Source organism: Canis lupus, chromosome 32, assembly GCF_011100685.1.
Source record: "Canis lupus familiaris isolate Mischka breed German Shepherd chromosome 32, alternate assembly UU_Cfam_GSD_1.0, whole genome shotgun sequence".
Classification (NCBI taxonomy): Eukaryota; Metazoa; Chordata; class Mammalia; order Carnivora; family Canidae; genus Canis; species Canis lupus.
Window position 1 is genome coordinate 4,351,224 of NC_049253.1, and position 22,872 is coordinate 4,374,095.

Sequence of the window (22,872 nt, forward strand, 5' to 3'; positions counted from 1 at the left end):
GAGAGAGAAAGAGAGAGAGAGAGAGGCAGAGACACAGGCCGAGGGAGAAGCAGGCTCCACGCAGGGAGCCCAACGCGGGACTTGATCCCGGGTCTCCAGGATCAGGCCCTGGGCTGATGGTGGCGCTAAACCACTGAACTACCCCAGCTGCCTCAAGGATACTTATTATTTAATATACTATTTTTAAAGAGAAAATAATTTTAGTAATAATTCTTCAACAGGCCTTTACCTTAATTAATATGAAACATACTATGGTAGAAGCCTCAGAGTGATAATTATATTGCTACTTTTATTTGTAAAGTAATAGTTATATGATTAAATTAATTTCTTCCTTTGAATTGTGCATTGTTTTATTTTCATTAGAAAATAATTACCAATGAAGTAAGAAACTAATTTGATATGTAAAGAGAAGCTAGGGTTTCACTTGAGATGATTATGAGGATCAATCAACAATCATAAAAAAAAAGTCTATGGTACTAGTTGAATAATATTTTAATAATTATTATGAATAAAAACTGGAAGATATCACATGTTTTATATTAAGGAAACATAATAGTCATCTCTTCTTAAAGGATTAGGAATAAAATCTAATTTAATTATTATTATGTGAATTCTCAACCTTACAACATATTTGATCCTTTTGTTTAAATCCTTTTTATTATTGCAACTATAATTTTTCCATTATCTCAAATTATTTATAAATTTTTCTTTATTTTTATATAAAAGGTTTATCCTCTCATTGTTGATTTCTAATGTAACTGCTTTATAGTTGAGAACATTATAACTTTGGAAATTAGCAAGAAACTTTAATCTAGGGCATGGTCATTTTGAAATATTAGTTTTGTTTAAAGTATTATATTTCCCATAGTATATAATGGTTTGAAGGGATACAGTTTCCTATGTATCAGCTAGGTCAAATGTTATCACTGGGGTTTTCAAATCTTCTATAGATTTACACGTTTTCTACTACTTGATACATAGTTTGAAAGATGTAATGATTAACATAAGTTTGTAACTGTCAGCTTGAGGTTCTATTTTATATAATCATATGATTCAAAGTGTTAAACTTTTATTATTAATTTTAAAGAAGATTTTATTTATTCATGAGAGACACCGAGAGAGAGACAGAGATATAGGCAGAGGGAATGGTAGGCTCCCTGCAGGAGCCTGATGCAGAATTCAATCCCTGGACCCTGGGATCATAACCTGAGCCAAGGGCACATGTTCAACCACCGAGCCATCCAGGTGCCCCTTTTATTATTAATTTAAAAAATATTTCTCCTTGTATTAATTCCTATCAATTTCTCATCCTCAATTACATTTTGTCAGAAATTGTAATAGCAGATTTCTTCCCCTAGTTTAATGCATCTCCCTACTTCATTTGTGAAACGTATGTGTCATTTCAACTATGTTCTTTAAAGCAGTGTATACACTCTGATTATTTGTCTTTTTTTTTTTTTTTTTTTTGAGAGAGAGAGAAAGCACATATAAGCAGAGGGTGGTGGCTGTGGTAGGAAGGGCAGGGGGAGAGAGAGAGAATTACAAGAAGGCTCCATGCTGCCCAGCATTAAGCCCAAAACAAGGCTCAATCTCGAGACCCTAAGATCATCACCTGAACCAAAATCAAGTCAAATGCTCAATCAACTGAGCCACCCAGGTGTCCCTCATTGTTTCTCTTTTAATAGGTATTTCTAAGTAGTTTTCATTAATTAAAATTTCAAATACACTTAGATGCATTCTTGATATCTTACTTCATGCTAATTATTTACATAATTTTGTTTTGTTTCTGTATGTATCTTCTGCTTTGTTAATTTCAATTAATATTTTTCCTCTTAGGTAGCTTACGGAAGTTATGTTTTTAATTCTCTTTGCTTAGGTGCATTTGCTTACATTTGCTAAAATGTAGAAATAATATACATTTTAGCAAATGTAATTTATATTATCAAAAAAAAAGTTGTAAAAATATTTATTAAGTGGGCAGGAGTTGATGAGGACTTTTTGTGTGGTAAAACATAATATCCATCCATGACCAGGTTGTAGAATGCCTTGCAAGTGAAAATAATTTTTTGTGACTTTTCTATTTTTGGCATAATTGGATCTATTCACAATCTTGAGAAGAAAGGTGGCTGGAGATCAGACTTTTTAGACTTCTAGTTTCTTTACTACAAAAAGCCTTACATAAATATGAGTCATTTATTTAGAACATCAGGCTCCTGTGTCCAATTGCAATGTTGGATGAAATTTTTCACTCCTTCTTGTATTCTTGTCCTTGGTTGTGTGACTTCATGTGTCCTTTCACTGAATTTGTGGCATGTGTTACCCTATTTCTTGACTTTGCGTTTGGTCATATAACTAGACTTGGCCAATAGGCTAAGACAAAAATGATGGCATGCCAATTCTAAACCAAGACATCAAGAGTGCTTGCTTACTTTAACTTGCGTCTCTTAAGCTTCTGTTATCACCATTGGAACAGTATTCTTAAGGTAGACAGTTGGTCTCAGTGGGAGGATGAAAGCCAAAGAAGGTGAAGCACAGTTTAAATCAGTTGATCTCTAGCTCAAGCTATATGATTGTCTATTGTTTTATGCCTCTGAAATTTTCTTCTTTCTTGACTAATAATTACCTTTGTCTTTGAATAGCTGATATATGACAGTTTACAGAATCTCTGGGGTAATCATTAAGTCAGAATTCACTACTATAAATCCATTGCATGGTTATTGATTAAGTTAGGAACAGAAGCAACCAGGAAAAATAGCCAACCATTACCCAGATTTTGTAGTGAAAAATCTATTCCACAAGTCTTGTTATTCAGCTCTCTGATTACAGGACTAGAAACTACGAGATCAAAGAGAGCTTCCCCAAACAGTCAGAAATTGACTTATTCTTTGTTGATTTTGATGCTTTTTATCTTTTTGTTGTTGTCTGATTGCTGAGGCTCGGATTTCTAGTACTATGCTGAACAACAGTGGTGATAGTGGCATAACCGCTGTGTTCCTGACTTTAGGGGAAAAGCTCTCAGTTTTTCCCCATTGATGATATTCACTGTGGGCTATTCATATACGGCTTTTAAAATATTGTGGTATGTTCCCTCTATCCCTACACTGTGAAGAGTTTTAATCGAGAAAGGATGCTGTACTTTGTCAAATACTTTTTCTGTGTCTATTGAGAGGATCATATATGGTTCTTGTCTTTTATTAATGAGTGTATCACATTGATTGATTTGTAAATGTTGAACCACCCCTGTGGCCCAGGAATAAATTCCACTTGGTCATGGTCAATAATCCTTTTAATGTACTTTTGGATCTTACTGGCTAATATTTTGGTGATAATTTTTGCATCCATATTCATCAGGGATATTGGTCTGGAATTCTCCTTTTTGGTGGGGTCCTTGGTTTTGGGAACAAGTTAATGCTGGTCTCATAGAATGAGTTTAGAAATTTTCCTTCCATTTCTATTTTTTTGAAACCGCTTCAGAAGAGTAAGTATTAATTATTCTTTAAAAGTTTGGTAGAATTCCCCTGGGAAGCCACTTGGCCCTAGGCTCTTGTTTGTTGGAAGATTTTTGGTTAGTGTTTCAATTTCCTTGCTCGTTATGGGTCTGTTCAGGTTTACTATTCCTTCCCTTTTCAGTTTTGGTAGTTTATATGTCTCTAGGGATGCATCTATTTCTTCCAGATTCCCTAGTTTGTTGGCATATAGTTATTCATAGTATGTTCTTATAATTGTATTTCTTTGGTGTTGGTCGGAATCTCTCTTCTTTCATTCATGATTTTATTTATTTGGGTCCTTTCTCTTGTCTTTTTGATAAGTCTGGCCAGGGGTTTATCAATCTTATTAATTCTTTCAAAGAACCAGCTCTTAGTTTCATTAATCTGTTCTACTGTTCTTTTGTTTCTATTTCATTGAGTTCTCTTCTCCTGCTGGATTTAGGCTTTATTTGCTGTTCTTTCTCCAGCTCCTTTAAGTGTAGGGTTAGGTTGTTTGAGTCCTTTCTTGTTCTTGAGAAGAAAGGACTTCCTCCATAGGACCACCTTTGCTGCATTCCAAAGGTTTGGAACAATTGTATTTTCATTTGTTTCCATGATTTTTAAAAATTCTTCTTTAATTTCCTGGTTTATCCACTTATTCTTTAGTAGGATGCTCTTTAGTCCTCCTGTATTTGATATTGTTTTTCCAAATTTCCTCTTGTGATTGAGTTCCAGGGCCAAAGCATTGTGGTCCAAAAATATGCAGGAATGATCCCAATATTTTGGTATCAAAAAGATCCAGTGTGTGATGCAGTATGTGATCTATTTTGGAGAATGTACACTTGAGAAGAATGTGTATTCTGTTGTTTTAGGATGGAATATTCCGAATATATCTGGAAGTCCATCTGGTCCAGTGTATCATTCAAAGCCCTTGTTTTCTTGCTGATATTCTACTTAGATTATTTGTCCTTTGCAGTTAATGAAGTATTAAAGTCCCCTATTATTATTGTATTATTATTGATGTGTTTCTTTAATTTTATCAATTGGCTTATATAATTAGCTGTTCCCATGTTAGGGGCATAAATATTTACAATTATTAGATCTTCTTGTTGGATAGAACTTTTAAATATGATATAGTGTCCTTCTTCACCTCTTATTAAATCTTTGGTTTAAAATCTAATTTGTCTGATATAAAGATTGCCACCACAGCTATCTTTTGATATTCATTTGAATGATAAATGATTTTCCTCCTCTTCACTTAAATCTGGAGGTGTCCTTTGTTCTAAAATCGAATAAGCCTAACCAAAGGGGAAAAGGATCCATATTCAGAAAATTATAAAACACTCATGAAAGGAATTGAGGAAGGCACAAAGAAATGGAAAAGTGTTCTATGCTCATGGTTTTGAAAAACAAATATTGTTAAAATGTCTATGCTACCTAGAGCAATTTATACATTCAGTGCAATCCTTATCAAAATATCATCAATTTATTTCACAAAGCTGGAACACATAATCCTAAAATTTAATGGAAAAAAAAAATAGCCGAAGGAATGTTGAAAAAGAAAACCAAAACTGGTAGCTTCACAATTCTGGACTTCAAGCTCTATTACAAAGCTGTAATCATCAAGACAGTATAGGACTGGCACAAAGACAGACACACAGATCAGTGGATCAGAATAGAGAACCCAGAAATAGACCCTCAGCTCTATGGTCAACTAATCTTTGACAAAGCAGGAAAGAATAGCTACTGGAGAAAACACAGTCTCTTTTTTTTTTTAATTTTTATTTATTTATGATAGTCACACAGAGAGAGAGAGAGAGAGAGAGGCAGAGACACAGGCAGAGGGAGAAGCAGGCTCCATGCACCGGGAGCCCGACGTGGGATTCCATCCTGGGTCCCCAGGATCACGCCCTGGGCCAAAGGCAGGCGCTAAACCGCTGCACCACCCAGGGATCCCAAAAACACAGTCTCTTCAACAAATGGTGAGAAAATTGGACAGCTACACGCAGAAGAATGAAACTGGACCATTTCCTTATGCTACACATAAAAATAGACTCAAAATGGATGTAAGACTAAATATGAGATAGGAAATTATCAAAATTCTAGGGGAGAATACATGCTATACCAACTTCTTACTAGACATATCTCCAAAGGCAAGGGAAACAAAGGCAAAAATGAACTATTAGGACTTCATCAAGCTAAAAAGATTTTGCACAGGAAAGGAAACAGTAGACAAAACCAAGGCACCAACAGAATTTAAGAAATATTTGCAAATAACATATCAGATAGGGATCCCTGGGTGGCGCAGCGGTTTGGCGCCTGTCTTTGGCCCAGGGCACGATCCTGGAGACCCGGGATCGAATCCCACATCGGGCTCCCGGTGCATGGAGCCTGCTTCTTCCTCTGCCTGTGTGTGTCTCTGCCTCTCTCTCTCTCACTGTGTGCCTATCATAAATAAATTTAAAAAAATTATAAAAAAAAAACAAAAAACAAAACAAACAAACAAAAAAACATATCAGATAAAGGGCTGGTATTCAAAATCTATAAAGAACTTTTCAAATTCAACACTCACCCAAAGAAAAAATAATCCAATCAAGAAATGAGCAGAAGACATGGACAGATATTTCTCCAAAGAAGACATGAAAATGGCCAACAAACATATGAAAAAATGTTCCACATAACTTGGCATCAGGGAAATACTAATCAAAACCACAATGAAATACCACCTCACACCAGTCAGAATGGCTAAAATCAACAAGTCAGGTAATAAGAGGGTTTTTTAAAAAATATTTTATTTATTCATGAGAGACACAGAGGAAGAGTCAGAAACATAGAAAGAGGGAGAAGCAGGCTCCCTCAAGGAGCCCGATGTGGGACTCAATCTTGGATCCCAGGATCACGCCCACTGAGCCACGTAGGCGTCCCAAAACAAGAGATGTTGATGAAGTTGCAGAGAAAGGGGAAGCTTCATATACTCTTCATGGGAATGCAAACCAGTACAGCCACCCTGTAAAACGGCATGGAGGTTCCTCAAAAAGTTGAAAATAGAGTTACCTTACAACCCACTAATTGCACTATCAGGTGTTTACCCTAAGGGTACAAATGTAGTGATCCAAAAGGGCACCTGCATCCTAATGTTTATAGCAGCAATGTCCATGATAGCCAAACTATGGAAAGAGCCCAGGTGTCCACTGACAGATGTATGGATAGAGAGGAAGGGGTATATCATATATATATATCAGCCATCAAAGTGGAATGGAATACTACTCAGCCATCAAAAAATGAAATCTTGCCCTTTGCAATGAAGTGGATAGAACTAAAGGATATTATGCTAAGCGAAATAAGTCAATAAGAGAAAGACAATTATCATATGATCTTACTCATATGTGGAATTTAAGAAACAAAACAGAGAATCATAGAAGAGAGGAAAAAAAACAAAATGCAATGAAGTCAAAGAGGAAGACAAACCATAAGAAACTTTTTTTTAATTTTTTATTTATTTATGATAGTCACACAGAGAGAGAGAGAGAGGCAGAGACATAGGCAAAGGGAGAAGCAGGCTCCATACACTGGGAACCCGACGTGGGATTCAATCCCGGGTCTCCAGGATCGCGCCCTGGGCCAAAGGCAGGCGCCAAACTTCTGCGCTTCACAGGGATCCCTTTTTTTTTTTTTAATTTTTATTTATTTATGATAGTCACACAGAGAGAGAGAGAGAGAGAATAAGAAACTTTTAATCATAGGAAACAAACTGAAGGTCCTAGAGGGGTAGGTGCGTAGGGATAACTGGGTAATGGACATTAAGGAGAGCACATGATGTAATGAGCACTGGGTATTATAAAAGTCTGATGAATCACTGACCTCTGCCCCTGAAACAAATAAAACATTATATGTTGATTAATTGAATTTAAATAAAAATTAAAAGATAAATAAATAAAGTCCAAAAACAAAAATTAAAAAAACCGGAACAAACAAAAAACAAAGAGAGCTTCCCCAGAAGAACCCAATGCTTTCTTCATATTGCTTAAGAGAAATATTTATATCTTTTTTCCAATTGTCTCTCAATATTCTCTTTTGGCAGAACTGGGTTACATCTTAAACTGAAGACACAAATCAATCTATAAGTGTGATTTTCAGAGTTCTACTGCTATATTATATGGAGACTTATAAGAAAAATGTTATTATCAGAGCTGCGAATGCTACCTTACAAAAAGTTTTATTAATTTTGAACTTTCATTAACAGTTCTTAATGGTTTATGTTTACTTCTCCAGAAGTAATATTCTTGCAATCTTTTGTCTGACTCCCCTTAAAGAACATGTAATCTCACTAAATTAATTGTATAGGTTCTATGTGTATGCATTTTCAGTAATTATATAGTCATTGGGCTACACTGCCTGAGGCCTGTTCTTCCAAAAGCTAACATAATGAAATTTATTATCTAAGCACTGTCTTCCTCCAGGAACTGACCTTGCCAAACAGCATAGTTAGTGCAAGAACACCATTTGAAAAATTTTGTCTTATCCCCTGACTATTGATCTTGTGTGGACACCGAACTTAATTGATCATGTTTCCTTCCAGATAAATCTGACATGTGAATTTCAAAAGAAAAAACTATCACTATGTAAATGAATCTTTGAGACAAAGACTTCAGGAGCTGTTAGTAGAAATGGTGTCTCCCAACTATATTGTGTTTACTATAGTCTCTCAACTATACAGTCACAACTATATTGTGTTTACTATAGTCTAGAGACACATGGACTATAAACTCATGGGAAAAAAAAAAAAAAGGAGACAGAGATCACATATCCTTAAAAACATGGCTCTTGTTTATGTTGACTCCTGTTAGTTTCTTGGTCATAAGAAAGCTACTCATTATATTTAACAGAATGTGTCCACTTTGCTTAAGCTGACTCAGGGAGTTTCTCTCAAAAAAAAAAAAAAAAAATTCTGTCAGGAATTTCTACCAAAAAGTGATCTAACCAGCTCACAGCAAAGAAATGTTGACTCATCTTGTTACTGTGCTATATTCAATATTGTTTCATCTATTCATGAAACTCCACTGATTCTAGAAAGTGAAATATTAGTAATGTAAATTACTATTAATTTTACCAAAATAGGTAAGTAGCATCATTAGGATTGGTGTCTTCAAACCATCTTTTTTTTTCAGCATTTTTTTAAATTTATTTTTTAAAGTAATCTCTGCACACAATGTGGGGCCTGAACTCCCACCCCCAAGATCAAGAGTCACATTGTCTATGGACTGAGCCAGCCAGGCACCCCCTAAATTTTTTTTAAAGATTTTATTTATTTATTCATGAGAGACACAGAGAGAGAAAGAGAGAGAGAGAGAGAGAGAGAGAGAGAGAGAGACTGAGAGAGATTAAGAGAGAGAGAGGCAGAAACAGGTAGAGGGAGAGGCAGGCTCCATGCAGGGAACCTGACATGGGACTCTATCCGGGTCTCCAGGATCATGCCCTAGGCTGAAGGCAGCGCTAAACCACTGAACCACCCAGGGTGCCCCCTAACTTTTTTTTTAATCCAATTTTTTAAACATACCTATAATATATGTAGAAATGTGTATATATTTAAGTACAAATTGGTCAGTAAGTTATTAAAAACAGGACGGTGCTGGGAAAGCTGGACAGCTACATGCAGAAGAATGAAACTGGACCACTTTCTTATACCATACATAAAAATAAAATTCAAAATGGATGAAAGTTCTAAATGTAAGACAGGAAACCACAAAAATCCCAGAGAAGAACACAGGCAGCAATCTCTTTGACATCATCCATAGAAGCTTCTTACTAGACGTATCTCCAGAGGCAAAAAAATAAAAATAAAAATAAAAAAATAAAAATTAAGTATTGGGACCCCATCAAGATAAAAAACTTTGACACAGTGAAAGAAACAATCAACATAACTAAAAGGCAACCTTTGGAATGAGAGAAGATATTTGCAAGTAACATATCTAATAAATGATTTATATCCAAAATCTATAAAGAACTTCTAAAACTCAACACACATTAAAAAATAATAATAATCCAATCAAGACAGGGGCAAAAGACATGAACAGACATTTCTCCAAACAAGACATCCAGATGGCCAACAGACACATGAAAGACGCTCAGCATCAATCATTATCAGGGAAATACAAATCAAAACCATGATGAGATACCACCTCACACTTGTCAGAATAGCTAAAATCAACAACAGTGGAAACAGCAGATATTTGTGAGGATGCAAAGAAAGAAAAATCCCCTTACACTGTTGGTGGGAATGCAAACTGGTGCAGCCACTATGGAAAACAGTATGGAGGCTCCTCAAAAAATTAAAAATAGAACTACCCTGCAACCTAACAATTGCACTACTAGGTATTTACCCAGATGACACAAAATACTGATTCAAAGGGGCACATGCACACTAAAGTTTAGCAGCATTATCAACAATAGCCAAATTATGGAAATAGTCCAAATGTCCATCAACCAATGAATGGATAAAGAAGAGGTGATAGATAGATGATGATGATGATGATGGTAGATAGATAGATAGATAGATAGATAGATAGATAGATAATAGATAGAGATATATAGATATAGAATCTCAGCTAACAAAAAAGAATGAAATCTTGAGCCACCTGTATGGTTCAGTTGGTTAAGCATCTTACTATTTTGGCTCAGGTCATGATCTCAGGGTTGTGAGACTGAGCTCTGCATCAGGCTCCATGATAACTGTGGACCTACTTAATATTTCTCTCTTCTCTCTCCTTCTCCCCTTGTGCTGCCCTTCTATTCAAGCACTCTCCCTCTCAAAAAAAAAAAAGAAAAGAAAGAAAAAAAAAGAAAGAAAGAAAGAAAGAAAGAAAGAAGAAAGAAAGAAAGAAAGAAAGAAAGAAAGAAAGAAAGAAAGAAATCCTGACATTTGCAACAACTTGAATAGAACTAGTATATTATGCTAAGCAAAATAAGTCAGGCAGAGAAACACAAATACAATATGATTTCACTCATGTAAAATTTAAGAAACAAAACAGATGTACATCAGAGAAGGGAGAAAAAAATAGAGGGAGGTAAACCGTAAGAGACTTAACTATAGAGAACAAACTGAGGGTTGCTGTAGGGGAGTAGGGTGGGGGATGGGTTAAATGGGTGATGGATATTAAGGAGGGCACTTATGATGAGCACTGCTGTTATATGTAAGTGATGAGTCACTAAATTCTGCTCCTAAAACCAATATTACACTGTATGTTAATTAGCTAGAATTCAAATAAAAACTTTTAAAAATTATAGAAATAGTTAAAATCTAATAATCTTACCTAAAAACTGTTAAGTGTATTGATGGTCTTTGTTCTTTCTTATTTTAATTTATATACTTCATACAAATAGTGACAGTCTATATTTTTCTTATGAGTATTCATTAGTGAAACTTGAGGAATGAATACTAAAAGAGAGAAATATATAGATTCCTTAATATCTATTTCTAAAGTGAATTAATCCTGCATTAATTCTTTTATAACAGTTTTAAAATTTCTTTGATGAAAATATAAGGTTATTTGACAGTTTAGTCCAATGGCTGAAACTGGTGGAGGTCCACAATGCCCTCTGAATTAGAAATACTGAGAGGGAGCAAACAGATACTTTGTGAATAGGACTGTGTGGAAAACTCTGTTTTATACCTTAGGAAGCCACATAGTAAAAATAAAGTTCTTGAAGACATATCAACTGTGTGTCTTAATTGCCCAGCGAACATATTTCTGAATACATAGTAAGTATTCCATTTGATTATTTAATGATTGGATGAACACAAGAAAATAAATGGGTATATATAGAGTTTTGGATTTAAGTATTCAGTTTTGGAAAATATAAATGTAACTTATTCATATATCTAATCACTCTTGCCATTGGTATCTTTTTACACCTAACATGCTTTGCCTTAATGCTCAAAGTGCAAATGCATAAGCAAGTTGGACTTTTTTTCTGTTATTTTCACAACTGCTATCAATTATCTGTAGAATATTGCATTGTGTTGCAAATACTGTGCTAGAATGATCATAGAGACTTAGTTTCCTTTGTTACAATGGAGACCTTTGTTGGTATGGAATAGAGCTTTATTCTAATATTATTCCATGAATCAGCTTGACAGCATTTTACACCACTCTAAACTGAAATGACTGTTCTTTGCCTTTTAAATTATATTACCTTTCAAATCCCTTGTTAAGGGTTCATTCATTCTAAAAGCCATTAGAACTACCTGAATTCATAACAATAGAGACTACAGACAAATGATAATTTACTACCAAGTTTTATTATTCCAAAGAGCAGTGCATTTTCTTAAAGTAGTGAGAATATTAGTTCTCTAATTTTGAATTGAGCTTTAAAGTACACTATATTTCTTTTTAAATTATGGAAATATTCTTAAGCTACCATTCTGATGTTAATTAAAGTAAAATAATCACTTAATAAAAATGACAGCCTAATATACATTGTCATATTTCATTGATTTTTTAACTTCCCTCTTTTATAATTTACAAATGTGTATTTCTGCTATAAACCATAAAGCACTAATACAATTCCATTTTCTGTAAGTGGTTTGGGAACTGCTGTCACTCAGCGCTTATTAGGATCATAGAATGGGAAGAACATTCTGCATGTATTGGCTGGCATATAGCAAAGTAAAAGAGATTCCGTAAGTAGGGAGTCTGGTGCTGGAGATGCCCTGTACAATGCATATAAGGCAAAGATCAATCCCTGATAAGCCAGTGATCAGATTTCATTTAGGTTGAAAATCTATATTGTAAATTAAGTATTGAACATGTCTTTTGCTTATTCTTTAATCAATAAGAAGAATTTATCTTACCTATTATTTCATTAAAATTTTGATCACATGGTAGGGACTTTCAACATTTAGGCTTTTAAAATAACATTAACAAATTAAGTCCCTGAAAAAATTTCTGCCCAACTATTACTGAATTTTCTGATCACTAACAAAATCATGATGGCTAGAGTCCTTTTTCTTTTCTGTCACTAATAGAAAACCAATATTTGGGACATCTGGGTGGCTCAATGGTTGAGTGTGTGCCTTTGGATGAGTTTGTGATCCCGGGTGGGATCAAGTCCCACATCAGACTCCCCACAGGGAGTCTGCTTCTCCCTCTGTCTATGTCTCTGCCTCTGTGTTTCTCATAAATAAATAAATAAAATACTAAAAAAAAGGAAAACCAATATTTGATATAGTAATGCTGTTCAGATCATCAAAGAGAAAAAAATTAACTGAGTAAATTAACATTCTAACACAGGCAAATGTACATTTGTGATGCAGAGTTGTGTCATGTCAATTGTTACAAAATTATAATAGCAAGTTCAAATTAGTAAATTTAATTCATACCTCAAATACCACAATATACATAGAATATAGGAAAGAAAATCAAATAAACACAATTTCTTGACAGTGTTTTATCTACTCAAGATCATCTTTATATTTTATTGAGATTAGACATAAGCAGTTTTTTCAAGAACGAGTATATCAGACTGAAATTGAATAGAAACACGAAGGAGAAAATGTATTAGGATGATCTATTTTAAAAAAAATAAAAAGAAATACAATCTTCCAAAACTGAATCATGAATAAAAATTGAACAAACTGAATACTAATTATGAAATTGAATTGGTAATCAAAAAATTCCCAACAAACAAAAGTCCAAAACCAGATGGATCTACAGGTGAATTCCACCAACAACTGAAATTACAGCTTATACTTATTCCCAAACTATTTCAAAAAATTTGAAGCAGAAGGAAAACTGCCAAATTCATTCTATGAGGTCAGCATTACTCTGGTACCAAAACAAAACAAAGACACTAAAAACGAACTTTAAAAAACACAGGAAACAGCAACAACAATAACAACAACAAACCCACTATAAGCCAACATCCCTGAGGAACACAGATACAAAAATCTTAAAAAAAAAAAAATAGCAAACTGAATTTAACAATACAGTAAAAGGATATTCGCCACATTCAAGTGGGATATATTCCAGGGATATAAGAATGACTTGATATTTACAAATCAACCAATATGATACATCACATTAACAAGAGGAAAGATGAAAAATGAATAATCATCTCAGAAGGTGCAGAAAAAATATCTTACCAAATACAACATTCATTCATGATAAAAATGCTCAACAACACGAGTTTAGAGAAAATGTACTTTAGCCTAGTAAAGGCCATATATGAAAAACCCACAGCAAAAATAATACTCGATGCAAAACTGAAAGCTTTTCCTCCAAGATCAGAAATAAAACAAAGATACCCCAGGCTGACCACTTCTGTTCAGGATAGAACTGGAAGTCCTGGATGCAGTAATCAGATGAGAAAAAGAAATAAAAGTACTCCAAATTGGTAAGGAAGAAGTAAAACTGTAACTATTTCCAGATGACATAATACTCTATATAGAAAATCATAAATACTTCACTAAAAATCTATTAGAAATAATAAATAAATTAAGTAAAATCACACGATACAAAATTAATATAGAGAAATCTATTGCACTTATATACAATACTAACAAAATATCAGAAAGAGAAATTTAAAAAAACAATCCCATTTACCATTGCAACAAGAATAACAAAGAGGTAAATGAGTTGCATTCCTAAAACTTTAAGACACTAAGGAATAAAATTGAAGATGACACAAACAAATGAAAAGATGTATTATGATCATGGGATGGAAAAAAATTCGTTAAAATGTCCTTCGCTACCCAATGCGATCTACAGAATCATTGCAATCCCTATAAAAATACCACAGTATTTTCACATAACTAGAACAAATAATTCTATTTTTTTTTATGAAACCACAAAGACCATGAAGAGTCCAAGAAAAACAAAGCATGTTTTTCTTTCTTTAAAAAGAAAAACTAAACTGGAGCTATCACAATCCCAGATTTCAAGTATATTACAAAGGTACAGTAATCAAATCAGTATGATGCTGGTACAAAAGAAAACAGATCAATAAAACAGTTAGAAAGCCCAGAAATAAACTCACAATTATATGGTCATTTAAATTATGACAAAGGAGGAAAGAATACACAATGAGGAAAAGCTTGTCTCTTCAATAGATTATATTGGGAAAACTGGACAGCTACATGCAAAAGAATTAAAGTAGACTACTTTATTACACCATCCATAAAAATAAACTTAAAATGGGTTAAAGACCTAAATGTGAGGCCTGAAACTATGAAATTTCTAAAAGAGAACATGTCCAGTAATCTCTTGAACATCAGTCTTAGCAACATATTTATGGATATGTCTTATTAGGCAAAGGAAATAAAATCCAAAATAAACCATTGGGACTATATCAAAACTAAGAGCTTCTGCAGAGCAAAGAAAACCATCAACAAAACAAAAAGTGAACCTATTGAATGTTAGATGTTTGCAAAGGATATATCCAATAAGTATTTAATATCCAAAACGTATAAAGAGCTCATGCAACTCATACAAAAAGAAACGATCAATCTTATTTAAAAAAATGAGTAGAGGACCTGAGTAAACATTTTTTTTTTCAAAAAAAACATACAGACAGCCAAGAGACACATGACCAGATGCTCAACATCACTAATTATCAGGTAAATGCAAATCAAAACAACAGTGAAATATCACCTCACCTCAGTCAGAATGAATAGCATTAAAAAGATAGGAAATAGGGATCCCTGGGTGGTGCAGCGGTTTAGCGCCTGCCTTTGGCCCAGGGCGCGATCCTGGAGACCTGGGATCGAGTCCCACTTCGGGTTCCCTGCATGGAGCCTGCCTCTCCCTCTGCCTGTGTCTCTGCCTCTCTCTCTCTCTCTCTCTCTGTGACTATCATAAATAAATTTTTAAAAAAATTTAAAAGATAAGAATTAGGATTAGCTATGATGTTGACAAAAGGGAATCCTTGAATATCGGTGGGAATTTAAATTGGTGCAACAACTATGGAAAACAGTATGTAAAGCTCCCCCCAAAATAAAAAGAAATGAAATACTATACAGTAATTTTAGCAATTCCACTACTGGGGACTTGTCTAAAGAAAAAAAAAAAACAGCAATTTGAAAAGGTATATGCATCCTATGTTTATTGCAGCATTATTTACAATAGCCCAGAAATGGAAGCAGTCTAAGTATCCATTTATAAGTGAATGAATAAAGGTGTGATTTCTGTGTGTGTGTGTGTGTGTATGTGAGAGCCATAAAAAAGATTAGGACCTTGTCATTTAAAATAGCATGAATTGACCTATAGGGTATTATAGTAAGTGAAATAAGTCAAAGGATAACAAACACCATGTGATTTCACTTACATTTGGATTAAAAAAATTAAATGATTGAACAAACAAAAAATAAGAACAGACTCATAAATACAGAAAACAAACTACTGGTTGCCAAAGGGCTGAAGAGTGAGAAAATGAGTAAAATAGATGAAGGATATTAAGAGGTACAAATCTTAACTTATAAAATAAGTGTCACAAAAATTAAACTGTAAGTAAGTAAGTTTCCAGGTATAGGCTTTATCATTATTAAGAAATAGTATATAATACTGAAAAGAGTTTAAGAGACATAGAGGAGATAGTAAAAAGGCATAAAAATTAAACAATTTAGAGTAATATAGAAGAAAACTACAAGTTTTATCAGTTCAACTTCTCTGGTGTTGCCTGTCCAAAACCCTAGAGATAAGAATATCTAGTTTCATATAATTATCAATTATCTCTTTCCCTTACCTTGTAACTGTTATGAACAGAAGACTATTGTGAAATAGTAAGAAGTCAGGCTTCTTCTGTCTCCTCTGCCTCCTCCATTTTGCAGTTCATGTATTTTGACTTTGGAGGATGAAGCAGGTTAGTGAATATCAAAGATTACTGTTTCCTGGGCTTGATGTAAGTTTGACATTCTCTTTTTTTCCTATAGAGACTCCTTTGTCTTTAGATTATTGAGCTGAACTAATGCCTCTCAACTCTAACTAGTAACTTGAGAAAAAGTATTCCTTAACACTCTTTTGCCCACTGCCAAGTGCCTTGCATGGAAGTCTTATTGCCTCTCAGGGTGGACAGAAGTAGGATATGGCCGAGAGTGACAGAGGGGGAAAAGTTCTCTTTTCCTTCCCTTAATTATTCTTCCCCATGATTTAAAACATTGTGATGATATGTGTATTTAAATTCTGGGACCTCATTCATATTTATAAAGATATTAAGTGTAGAAATATATAGGAGTAAAATTTGAAGTTTTGTGTAGTAGTGCAATACCTTCTACTAAACTTTATTTCTTGAGTGATTGTTTGACTTAAGAAAATTAAAGTATAAAAATGAGAAATATAATTAAGATATATGTTTAAGTATACCAGAAGGCATCCAAAATTTTAGAGCATACTCTAGCTATATTTTAGTCCATCAACTGTACAAATTTTTTCATATGTGCTAATAAATATTATGTACTCTGAAGTCCAGAGATAAGAATTTTTTATAATTTTGTTTTAAATCTAATTAGTTATACAAAAAATTCATTTATCACCTGGAGTTACTGGCACATTACTCTTTTACTGTTGTTCTGGAGAAAATATATAAATAACTAAAAAAGTAAATATATTGTCATGTATCTGGTTATAATAATTACATGATTTTTAGAAATATAGCTTTAAATTTCTACACATAGTATGATTTTAGAGCTTATCATTTATTCAGCACAATTTATTAAAATAATTATAATATGCAAAGTACTTACAATATTCCATTATATATTATGGCTATTATGTTTGTCTTCTCAGTCTTTGCACTATTACTGTGAAAATATAACAACTGTTAATTTCTATGTATCATGATAATAAACATAACTATAATTTGCAATACCCCCAAATATTTAATATCTCATTAAAGCTTGAACTACACAGTACTTTATAATTTTAAGGCTCTTTCATTTACAAAACTGCATTAGCTGCACAATTCTATTAAGTAAGTGGAAGGCATAAATACAAAGTAATTATTTTAGGGGTAAATAAATGGAGAAGTCAACATATACAATGAGGAAAGGATAGTTTCTTTAAGAAATGTTGTTGGGAAAACTGGACAATATGCAAAAGAAAGAAGCTAGACTACCATGCTATGTCATTGATAACATTAATTCAAAATGTATTAAGGATTTTTATGTAAGACTTGAATCTATAAAAGTCCTAGAAGCAGACAAAAAACAATAAGCTTCTTGACATTAGTCACAGTAATAATTTTTTGAATCTGAATCTTAAAGCAAAGGCAACAAAAGCAAAAATAAGCAAGAGGGATTACATCAAGCTAAAATGTTTCTGAGCGGTAAAAAAAGATCAAAAATCTTTAAAATAAAAAAAAATCCTTAAAATCAACCTTCCAAATGGAAGAAAATATTTGCAAATCATATGTCTGATAAGGGTTAACATTTCAAAGATATAAATAGCTTATATAACTCAATAGCCAAAAAAACCCCACAAATAATCCAATTAAAAAATGAGTTTATATGAATAAACATTTTCCAAAGACATATAGATTGCCAACATATGCATGGCAAGTTGCTCATCACCACTGATCATTAAGAAAATGCAAATCAAAAACACAATGAAACATCATCTCATATCAGTTGGGATGTCTATTTTCAAGAAGACTAGAGATAATAGTATTGTCAAAGATGTGGAGAAAAAAAGAACTCTTGAGCATAGTTGTTGAGAATATGAATTGATGCAGTCACTATGGAAAACAGTCTGGTGGTTCCTCAAAAAATTAAAAATAGAACTACTATATGATCCAGCAATTCCACTTTCAGGTTTATCTGAAGAAATAAAACTACTAACTTGAAAATATATATGACCCCTATTTTCACTACATTATTATTTACAATAGCCAAGATATGAAAATTACCTAAATGTCTATTGATGGTATGCTATCCATATACACACACACACATACATATATATACACACATATATATACTATTCATATATATGTAGTATTCATATACATATATATGAATACTATTCAGTCATAAAGAATAAGATCTTGCCATTTGTGAAGAAAAATTGGATGGAACTTGATGGCATCATGATAAGTCACATAGGTCAGACAGAAAAAAAGAAATACTGTATAATCTTAGGGTACCTAGTTGGCTCAGTCAGTTGAGCATCTGCCTCTTGATGCTCAGATCATGATCTCAGTGTGGTGGGATCCAGTCCTGTGTTGGGCTCTGTGCTCAATGTGAATCCTGCTTGAGATTTTCTCTCTCCTTCTGCTCCTCCCCTGCTCATGCACTCTCTCTCTCTCTAAAATAAAATCTTTAAAAAAAAAAGTATTGTATAATCTTACTTATCTGTGGGATTTAAATTAAAACAAAAGTGGATAGGGACAAGGGGCAAATTGATAAAAGAGGTCAATAGTTGCAAATTTCTAGTTATAAAATAAGTAAGTCAGGGGGATGTACAGATAAAATATACAGCATGGTGACTAGAGCTAATAATACTGTATTGAATATTTGTAGGTTACTGAGATAGTAGACCTTAAAAGTTCTTATCACAAGAAAAATATATTGTAACTATATATGATATTGGAAGTTAACTAGACTTACTATGATCATTGTGCAATATATACAAGTATTGAGTGTGTTGTACATCTGAAACTAACATAATGTATGTTATACCTCAAAAAGAAAAAAAAAGACGCTTTATAAATCCAAAGAAAAAGAAAACTAAAAAAGAAAGAAACATAAGAACATGATCAATATAAAATATGTGAAAGAGTTTCATTTTGCAACATATCCCTTGGTAGTGCAACTAGGGATAAAGATTACACTAAACATAATGTTAAACAAAATAAGTCAGTCATAAAGACAACTATCATATGATTTCACTCATATGTAGAATTTAAGAAACAAAACAAATGAGCAAAGGAAAAATAAGAAAGAGACAAACCAAGAAACAGAATAACTATAGAGAACAAACTCTATAGGTAGGTGGGGGATGGGTGAAAGAGAGGTTGGGGATTAAGAGTACACTTATCATGATGAGCACTGAGTAATGTATAGTATTGTCGAGTCACTATATTGCACACCTGAAACAAAACACTGTAAGTTAACTATACAGGAATTACAATAAAAAACTTACACGATAATTTTGTGACCTGATAGAGGTGTAAGCTAACTCTACAGTGATAATCAGGTCGCAAGGTATACATGTATCAAATACATAGTACAGTTCAAACTTATTTGTCAATTATATCTCAAAAATAAATTTAAAAACAATTTTTTAAAAATAGTACACTCAAAATAAATTGGAAGTTTATTAGTAGGATTAAGGTAGTAAAAAAGATGAAAGATAATTAAAATGTTACATTTTAGGTACTTGAAAGATCTGTTGGACTTAGGGGAGTGTTAGTTCATGCCAATTGTGAAAAAAAAACTGAAATTGAAGAGGAAATAGTAATGAAAAATAAAACTTTTATTATGTATGGAAGAAATTTATTTTTCTCAAATATAACCTTCTGTTTGTTACCATGCCCATAGATATTGGTCTAAAAAAAAAAAAAAAGAAAAAGAAAAAGAAAAAAAGCCAAGAATTTAATTAAGATCAACTGCGGCACATACTTGTACCATAATAGCAACATTCAGAAAAGATGGTGGCTCCAGAATATATATCAAAGTTTTGTATAAAGGAAAGACATAAAAACATACTCTTTAATATAAACATTAGACAGATATGTCGAAAAAGGTCTGTTGAATCAGGGAGAGCACTGTTTCAAATCATTCCTAAAGGAGATAATACTTTTTCTGAAAATCAAAAAAGGATTTTTAATTATTAATGAAAGCCTTTATAGAAAATAAATAAATCATAGGGGATTCCTGGATGGCTCAGCGGTTTGGCGCCTGCCTTCCCCCTGGGGCGTGATCCTGGAGACCCGGAGCGAGTCCCACGTCGGACTCCCTGCATGGAGCCTGCTTCTCCCTCTGCCTGTGTCTCTGCCTCTCTCTCTCTTGTCTCTCATGAATAAATAAATAAAATCTTTAGAAGAAAATAAATCATAAATTTGAAATTATTGAAGTTATTCAAAATTTCTGAATATCTATTTTTCTATCTCCAATTTCCTTGACACAGAGATTATTCAAAGGTTACTCAAAACTTTATGTTGATTTCTGCTTCCACAAAGTAGGAGTAGCCTCTTTCAGATAATCACCCATACAATTACAAAGTCTGGATATAGCCAAATGAACAAAATGGGAAAGAAGAAGGCAACTGGCTATGGAACTCAGGACTTGAGAAACAAACAACATGGCAATGAATTCCTTGGGTTTCTTCACTGTTTTCCTGTGTATCCAGGAAAGAGCCTCCAAACTGGAACAAGCACAGACCATAAAATAACAACAAAACAAAGTTGAAAAAAAATTTTTTAAATATTTTATGTATTTATTCATGAGAGACACACAGAGAGAGGAAGAGGGAGAAGCAGGCTCCATGCAGGGAGCCTGATGTGGGACTCGATCCCAGGACTCCAGGGTCACACCCTGGGCCAAAGACAGACATTCAACCACTGAGCCACCAGTGGGCCCAAAATCCAAAAAAAAAAAAAAAAAAAAAAAATCTTATCTACCCAAGACAAAGACCTGGGAAAAGGGTAGCACACAACAAAACATACTGTGACCAACACCCAGCCTCCTCTCCAACCTCACACCAATAGGACAAATGCACCCCACAGTCCAAGGCTTCAACAGGGCTGAGGGAGAAGCTGATCTTCCACAACACCTCTCTGTCCCAAGAAAGCAGTTGGCACTTTCCCAAACTCCCCAGGGTAGTATTAACATGATTCAGCAGCAAGCTGAGCCTTGACTCACATGCAGCAGTCAAAAATCTTGACATGGTAAGGTCATTTGGGAACAGTCATTACATAGTATCATATCTACAACATATTAAGACTATAAATTTTTAAAAATGAAAAAAGCAGTAGAAAAAATCAAATAGAATAATGGGGGAGACAAACTGGCCCTTCATAAAAGAAAATAATTGAATTGAATTGAAAATAAAAAATATTGTATATATTTAAAGCACACGGGTTGGTCTTTTGATATAAGTATACCTTTTTTAAAGATTAGCACACTCAAGCACATTAACATATCCATCAGCCCTTCTAGTCATCATTTGTGTGTGTGTTGAGAACACTTAAGATTTATTTTCATAGTAATTTCAAGTATACATTAACTGTAGTTACCATGCTGTCATTGGATCCCCAGAACTCATTCATAACTGAAAGTTTGTACATTGGTCCAATATTATTTGAGTTAAACTGCTAATAGTAGATATTGTCATTTTCCTAATATCCAAGGGGAATGAAGCTAATATTTCAGCATGAAATATGTTTGTTATACGATTAGAATATTTGTAAATTACATATCAAAGAATTATTTTTGAAAACTGAAAAGTTTTCTGCTGCACACAGGGCCTTGCTTATCCCTTGGGAGACTGCACTTTAATTCTTCTACTGAGTTTTGCTAACATGAGTATTAGTTGTGTCTATTTCATTTAGTGCACCCTCTGTTTCTGGACTTACTATTTTGCCTGCTGCATTCCAAGTTATTTTTCCTTGATTGCCAGATACTATGTTTTGTTTCTGCTTGTTTGGTGCTGGCTATTTAGGTATTCCTACAAAAAATTAAGCTATATTAAAGTATATAATTTAGTTACTTGGGAGAAGTTACACACATTTTGGTCTTACTTTTAAGATTTGAGGAGCCTGGAGCAGTTCTTAGTCTAGGATCAATTATTATTCCTTTTTACTCTGGCCAGATGTCACTGGGTACTCTACCTAATGTGTAAATACTGAAGTTTTCATTCTAAGTGGAGGAAATAATCATCATATTAAGAACTGTGTTAGCAACAGGTACTGCTACCTGTGATCTTTTTGATTACTGTTTCTTCAAAAGATTCCTCACACCCATGGGTTAAACTGCACCAACTCTAGTGTACAGAGAACTTTAGCATCCTCTAGTTTTAGGATTCTCTCTCTTTTCAGGATTCTGCCTGGGAAATCCTGCTGCCATGGCCTCTCTGGCACCATCTCCTTAACCCAAGGAGTCTACCAAGCTTTGCCTGAATTCCCTCAACCAACATGCCCCAGTTTCATTTCCTAGAAACACAGCAGGCAGTAAACTGGGACAATCATACTTAAGCATTTGCTTTTCTTCTCAGTAATCACTCTTCTTTGTTGCCACCTCTCCAGTGTCTTACAGCTGTTGTTTCATATATTTTATCCATTTTGGAAATGTTTAACACAGTAGTAAATTCTTGTTACTTTGACCTTAGTCAGAAGTAAAAGCCATTTATTTACTTTTTAAAAAGTGTTTATCTTGAAATAATTACAGATTCACAGAAAGTTGCAAAGATAATAAAAA